This window comes from Protopterus annectens, chromosome 1.part2 (genome assembly GCF_019279795.1).
Source record: "Protopterus annectens isolate FY-2018-M chromosome 1.part2, PAN1.0, whole genome shotgun sequence".
Taxonomy (NCBI): Eukaryota; Metazoa; Chordata; order Ceratodontiformes; family Protopteridae; genus Protopterus; species Protopterus annectens.
In genome coordinates this window covers 220,817,238-220,825,049 of record NC_056727.1, presented here as the reverse complement: position 1 = coordinate 220,825,049, position 7,812 = coordinate 220,817,238, and the positions used below count along the sequence as shown (strand labels likewise).

The 7,812-nt window shown below is 39.7% G+C and overlaps 1 protein-coding gene across 4 annotated transcripts in view; it reads right to left on the bottom strand.

Moving 5' to 3' along the window:
• Nucleotides 1–6,732, bottom strand: part of AFTPH (aftiphilin) — a 1,798,650-nt gene extending 1,791,918 nt beyond the window's left edge. For 3 of the 4 annotated variants that reach the window (XM_044055647.1, XM_044055663.1, XM_044055669.1), the window contains exon 1: nt 6,579–6,732. The gene's annotated coding sequence lies outside the window, so the exon portion shown is untranslated. The remainder of the gene's footprint in view (nt 1–6,578) is intronic. The other variant, XM_044055671.1, reaches the window with a different exon arrangement.
• Nucleotides 6,733–7,812: the final 1,080 nt, after the last annotated feature.

The window sequence follows — 7,812 nt, the reverse complement described above, 5'->3', positions numbered from 1 at the left end:
AAGTGCAACTAACTCTGGGCAAGACCTCAATCCAAATTGTAGCTTGCTACAGACCCCGCACCATGCCCCCAGAATTCCCACTCCTCATTTCCTGATACACTGGAGAGTATTAGGGTACAACCTAATACCCTAATAATTGGCGATTTCAAGGTCAACCTCAGTAAGAAGCTGAGATCCCTCATAAAATCCTCCAAAGCTAGTTACAAAAACAAAATTGCCACTAACTCTAAAGACAACCACAAAGCATTCTATAGCTATGTCAAGAATCTCAATGGCAACACTCAGATCTGCTCTGAGTTACAGCACAATGGCACTAAATATAGAACCAGCTGATATTGCCAACATTCTGGCAGATAGGTTCAGTGCTAACTTTAACCCCCTCTCAACCCCTAGAGGGCCCATCTCCATACCGGAAGAATGCGAAGTTCCTGTAATCACGGCTGCACAGGTAAAAAAAACTCTCCAAAGCCAAGAACACAGCATCCATGGCACCTGACAATATCCCAGACTGCGTTCTACACGAACTACAGAATGAACTGGCACCCTACCCAAGTACCATGTTCAGTCATAGCCTCACCTCAGGCTTTGTGCCCACTGAATGGCGCACCGTGACAGTTATCCCACTCCACAAAGGGGAAGCCACGAGGGACCCCGGGAACTACCACCTCATTAGCCTGACGAGCCTGGTCTGCAAGGTCATGGAACGTATCATGGAACTCAAACAAAGACATTGGTAATCTCCAAACTCTGGACCCTACCCAGTTTGGATTTGTAGAAGGCAGATCATGTCTCCTAAACCTGACTGACTTCTTTGAAGCAGTCACCATAGCCGTAGATGAGGGTAAGGTGGTTCACACAGCTTATCTAGATCTTGCCAAGGCTTTCGACACCATCCCCCACTCTGGAATTATAGATAAGCTCACTAAACTAGGTATAAATCCCTATGTCACAAGATGGGTTGCCAACTGGCTCACGTTCAGAACCCACACTTTGAAAGTAGCAGACTCCAAATCTGACTTCAGACCAGTGACAAGTGGAGTACCACAGGGTTCAGTCCTGGGTCCTCTTCTGTTTGGTATCTACTTCTCTGAAGTACAGGCTAACACAGAAGGTCTTTGGCTAACAAAGTTTGCATATGACTGCAAACTAGGAGCCATAATCGAAACTCCTAACGATGTGGACATACTACAAAAGGGCCTCACTGAGACAGATGCCTGGTGTCAAAGCCATGGTCTGAAGCTCAATGCCAAAAAGTGTATTGTCATCCCCTTTAGTAAAAACTCTGTACCCATGAACTACCACATAGCTGGTAGTCTACTTAATGACGAAAATATGATGAGACCTTGGGACACAGGTGGACAGTAGTCTCTCCTTTGATAATCACATAGCCACAGTAGTCAGGAAATCCTTCTACGTGGCTCACCTCATCACAAAAGGTTTCTCATCCAGACAAAAAAAAAAAAAAAAAAGAGGTCATTGTTCCCCTCTACTCATCACTCATTAGACCCATTATAGAGTACAATGCTCCTTTTGGTATGTACCTCACAAGACATCTACAACAACTGGAAAGGCCACAGAAATACCTCACAAAGAGGAATACTGGCCTCAAACAGATGCCCTACGCAGACCACCTCAAAAAACTCCAGCTTTACTCCATCGCATATAGCCTACTAAGAGGTGATCTCTGCCCAACATACAAAGCTGTCAAACCCAGAGCTGTTGGACATGCTCCACTTAAAGAAATCCCAATCCCTCCGAGCTACACGCTCTAGGGACCTAAACCTTGTCACCACAATAAACAGAACATGCTGGAGGGATAGATTCCTGTCCCAGAGACTTCCCATACTCCTATGTCAAACAGAGCTCCTCATTAGCACTCTTCAAGAAAAGTCTTGCTGATTGGATGAGAGATAAGAAATTCACCCTGGGGATCACTTTTGTGGTTCTGCTCGACAAGGGCACAGGAAAATAATTTTCTTGGGTGGCGAAAGTCAGGGTACATTTTTGGCTAGGCTTATATAGGCCCTAGGGCTAATAGCCTAGTACCCTCCTATGAACCTATGAACTCCCAAGTCTTATACCAAAGGCATAGCTAACTTTCAAATCACCACTGCAGATAACTTCACATTTTTTGTCTGTTCCTCATAATACTTGTTTTTTTTTTTTCTGGCAAATCACCGAGGATTGAATTCACTAAATACTGGCAAATATTTGAGTTTCTGACTTCAAATCAATCTAAACTGACCATAGGTGTCGAGTGTGTGTGAGACTGTGTACTGTGGATGAACTACCTCTGCAAGGCTAGCCATCTGGTGGTGTAAACCTTGGCTATAGATGATTGTCACTGCTGAAAGTGACACCCTGACCCCATGTGCAAAAATGGAGAAAAGGGGATGTGAATGGATGGATCTGAGTTTCTGACTTCATGGCCTTCATAATTTTATAAAGACAATATTTAAAGTCTGGCCTGGATCTTGGCTGTTTACCCCCCACCCCAATCATTTTGGCTTTTTCCAATTTTCTTGCCCTTACAGATCGAGAGGTATGATCAAAAGCTAGGTCTGCCACAAAGAGTCAAACATCTGACAAACTAGCTGGATAATATTAGCATCCACCTACCTGCTGCCTACATTTCTGTAAGTCTCTGTTATTTTCACCAACACCCAGTACATCCTGACAAACTTCACACAATGATATAATAAAAATTATCAAATTTTCTACCAACAAGCCATCTTCCATACATCACCAGATTGCCTCCAGGGACCTGAACTGGCTTGAGCTACCTCACCTCCTCCACTACTCTCACCTCCTCCACTACTCTCAACTTCAATTTGCACACAGATTAGACATTCACTCCGAAAAATCCCCTGCTATAAACAGGATACTACAACTCCACTCCACCAACAGTGCCCTCCACTTGACTGTGAAACATCTCTTCTCAATTCACAATGCTCACAACAAAACAGGAAGCGTCGTTTCTCCTATCTCAAAATCATGGAACTCAATTTCCCATAGAGACTCCTCCACAATGCAAATATCTTCAGAGATGAATTAAAACAGTTCCTGCTTGACTCTTGGCTATGCACCTGCTATTCTCCGGGCTAAATTATTCCTAAACTACCTCTCCTATTTACACGTACATGTCTTCTCTCTCATTTTTCTATTCTACTCCTGTGATAAAATGCATGCAATTATATCTGCCATAATGTGCTACTACTTAACTGCACAAAATGGTCACCATGTTGCTGCTATTTATACTTGTTTACTTCATAATTATCAGCTTTATTTATCCTCACTTTGTATGTAATGTTAATGTTACAAGATTAGTCTGTATACTGTATGTACACTACTGGTACTATTTCTTGAGGAGCTTTTCTCCCTGGGTCTCCTCTAAAAAGTGGCTTCTTTGCTCATTCAGACTTTTTTGGTAAACAAATGGAAATAAAGAAAGAATTAACAAAAAATATTACTTGATTATGAACTATGCAAAATAATGTTATACCACAAAAAGTGAAACTATATGCATCTATCCATGTAAGAAAATTAACATACAATGGCAAACCTACTGCAAATCAAGACCAAGTGTGAACAGCCAGGGTTTATCAAATCATGTCATAGCAGCCTATGCAGGAAGATAAACTGAAAGGTGTAGTCAAAGGCCTTTTTTTTGCAATACAATGTTACAGTTTTATTAGTACATTGCTACAGTCTCTGTGTGCCAAACAGAGAAGGCTTTGTTATTAAGAGAAAGCTGTAGGAAAGATAGAGAGGTCTGTTGAAGTGGAGAGGGAGAGACTGTGTTAGGCATGAAATCATGAGAACAGTGCAGCAGATGAAGCGGTTACACAGTGAAGCTTCTTTTAAGGTGTTTGGATCATGACTCCACAAGCTTTACTTAAAAGCAACTTGAAAAGTGATGTAGTGTTGTATCATTGTGTGAGAAATGGTGTACTACTATAGTGAAGGCAAGAGCGTGTCTTTTCCTGTAGCCTTGTCACAGGTAAAGAAGATGTTAATTCTACAGCTCATTTTAAACACAGTAATTTTCACCACAACCATAACAATGTATGTCAATAAAGCCAATGACACATCAAGATGCCCCCAACTTTGGGCCATTTCAAGAGGAGTACAAGACTGTATTGTGACAATCTTGTCACAGGGACATAGGGTTTTTTGTGCAGTTGTACCAAGTATGACCTTGATTTTATTAATACTCTTACCCCAATTGTCTGTTGTTCAGTCAAATAGCTAGGCCAGGTCTTGCTGGAGAAGGAAGTAGATGCCTTTCAGTGATTAACAGGCTCTTGTAGGACCTTATCTGCACAGCAAATAATGTCCTCCAAGCTATGTGTGAGTCTAGTGCTTAAGAACAATAGCAGGAAGGGCTCCAGCACATATCCTTGCAGCATGCAGCTGGATAAACAGAGTTCCTAAGAGTGTGCCAATAATCTGCACTCTACCCATATGTACAGCTAGATAGTTTGTGAACCATTACAAAAGCCAGATGTCCTTTCGCTTTTTGCACAGAGTAGAAAGCCTAAAAAATAAAAGACTTCCACAGCCTGGGCACCTTCTTTGTCAGTAAAATCTATACCAGTCAGTGAAAGGCAAACAGTGGTGGTCGTACAACTCAATCTGTTAGAGCAAGAAATAGGGACAAATTCATAAATAATGGGGGACAAAGGCCCAAAAATAGTGACAATTTTAAAATATTGCTCTTATAAAAACTTAGAAAGTTGACAGGATAATAGAATTTAAATTACCATAAATTTTCTGAAGGGTATTAAGTCTGCAATTCAAATGCCTATCATTAATTTCTGAGTTTAATCCTCAATCAATTGCCAATAATTTGCCAGAAAATCTAAATTTTATGAAAAACAGACCAAAAATATGAGTCAAAAAATAGGACAGCTGAGAGGTATGGTGGTGGTGACTGGCCGCCTTTTAAAACCTTGAGGAGGGAGCACTATACATAGAAGGAAATGTGACCAATACCCTTCATATACAGGGCCTCTTCTCTATGGCGAGTCAAGGCAAAACATATTTGTAAAGTCACTTTTCAGAGAAAGAGAAACAAGTTATGCCCAGCTCTTGAAATAAGAAATACAGCTTTCAAACCTAATACTAAAAAGCTAAAGCCTAACCCCAAAACTTCAATCCTAATACAAATTGTGCATCAGTATTCAAAAAGCACAACTGAAAGTTACATCACAGTGCAACTTTCATACCCATGAGGAATAACCAAGGTCAGACGTTTCTGATAGGTAATACATAGTTACAGGGAAAGACTACAGAAAAAGCTCCATTTAACTCATTAATATGATGTTTTATGGTTTTAAGCTTTAAATGTTTGTATTGTGTATTTCTGACAGCGTGATAATCACTTCTTCTATACACCTAAAAATACACCATCACCAAGACAGAATAGTATTAATGCCAATGAAACCAGCAGTCATGCAACTGACATTCCAATTTCCAATTCTGACGAAAGAATACAGCTATGACGAACACGAAACACAAAGCTTGAGGAGGGCCATCAATCTTGAACAATCCAATTAATCTAATGCATTCAAAAAAATGTCAATGAAAAAGCAAAGCTAGCCGTTGCCTCTCCTCTCGCTTGGGGGTGAAGGGATACACACTGCACCCTGCTACAATTATAAGCAACTCTGGAGTTCATATAATGCAAGATTAATTTGAAATCTAACCAGCAGTGACCCATTCACTGACAATGCCATTTGTGCCAACTGTCTATCAAGAAATGAACCAACCAAAAGTTTGACTAAGTTCAAGCTGTGTACAAAAAGAAAAAAAAAGGAAAAATGTTTTGCTCTTAATCACTTTCCATACTTAATATTTACAGCACTTCAAAACAAAATCCCATGGCATCTAATGTCTTGCCATTCACATATCTCCAACTCCTTCATTACTCGCTCAAATGACGCTAGAGCAATAGCACTAGTGAAGTGTGTTCCCCTTTCTCCAAGTCAGCGATGCACAAGGATGTGTAACAGGCTAGTGGACTATGACACCGAGTTCTTACAGTCAGCCATACCCATCCCTCACTTAATTATTAGAAAGTAGTCCTGGGACTCGCAAGTTATAACCTGCGAATTTTGTAACTGAAATCCCCCCAGTTTCACTCATTTACCACTCTGAATTGTGTACAACACATAATGACATGCTTCTAACAGTTCCATCATCAGCATTCCTTACGACTGTCAAAGGACACACAGAAATATAAACCACGAAAAACATAGGATATCATTCTGATGTGTTATTCATTGCCCCACTACTTTGTCTTGGGACTGCAGAACTCACGAATAATTCTCCTCACATATGCATACTGACAGCTCCTAAAGCTCAAATGCTATTTGTATCTCTGGATACCCATGTTTTTCAACTATTTACATTAACTGATACTTCTTAAATGTTTACCAGTGTCACACAGGGTAAACATTTGATAACTTCTTGTTCCTGCTATATAGGGCAGGTTGTCTCTTAACCACAAAGGCCAACATAGTTACACCTTGTTAAAGAGAGACTGTTATTGTTTACAAAGCTCGACTCGTACTCACAGAAAAATCCGGTGGAAACGGGTTAAAACCACATTGAATACGGGCCTTAATTTCGGTCGACTACATTTCCCTAAAACATATTTCCACTGATTAGATCCCTCTTCTCACTGTTCCGTCTTGACTTAATAGCAGGACCGGAAATGACGTCATGTCCTGAACTTGCTCCTGCACTGGTATATAGTGATTCATTTAGTGCTAAGGGAAGGGCGTTATGTTAGCATATATAACTATTGTAATAATGTTTTAAGACGTGTAGGTGTGTAGAATTATTTTTTCATTGAACGTGTAAAGTAAAGTAAAAGGTTATCACACGTCTCTATTTTTGCAGAGAACTGATTTGCCCAGTTGTATCTTAGGAAATAAGTATCTAGTAATCTAGGGAAATATCTGAATTTTCTCTCAGCATTACAGGACTTCAAGACGAGTGTAATCCGCAACAATGTAATATTCTTCCTATGACATGAGAAAAATAAACAAACTCATTAGTTTGTTTGTAACGAAGTGAAATCAGGTAATTTACACTGGATGAGAATGAGGGTGTGGTTTGTCCTGAAAATCATACAGATCATGAAGAAATATGCCAGTTTGGAAATTTGAAAAGTTGACATCTCTTTACGCATAAAAAGTTTGTTGTGGGACTTCTGTAAATGGAAATAAAGCAGCTTTTGATGCAGTGCAGTTTTAGTGCAGTTTTAAAGTGTATATTAATGTATTGATTAAACAAAATTGTTTCTGCAGTTAATATCCACTTCAGTTATTTATGCGTATTCTTATTTATGTAGCTAATGAGTTTCTGTTTATGGTTACTTGTCTCTCTTTACGCAGGAAGGTCCTCTTTACGCAGGAAGGTCCCCGTTTTGGCAGTTGTGTCCTGCGAAATAATAAAAAAAAAACAATACAAATGCCCTGAGATTTCGGGACGAAAAAGTTTTCTAAGTTTCTAATAATTGTTGCATACAAAGTCATTGGCATCTGAAACACTTTGTATTTGTTCCTCTTATTTCATGTATGTATGTATTTATTTCAGTTTGATGACCGGGAAGTCCACTGGGCCAAGAAGAGCCCGTTTTCAGTTGAGGCCCTTGGAGAAAAGCTCCATAAACAATTAAATACAAACATACAAGTTCAAAGACAATTATAAACACCATATCAAGCAAGGCATATACATTATTCACACAGTAAAATGAAGTGCAAAGGTTTAAAGTATATACAACTGAATGTAGAGGTGTTGGAC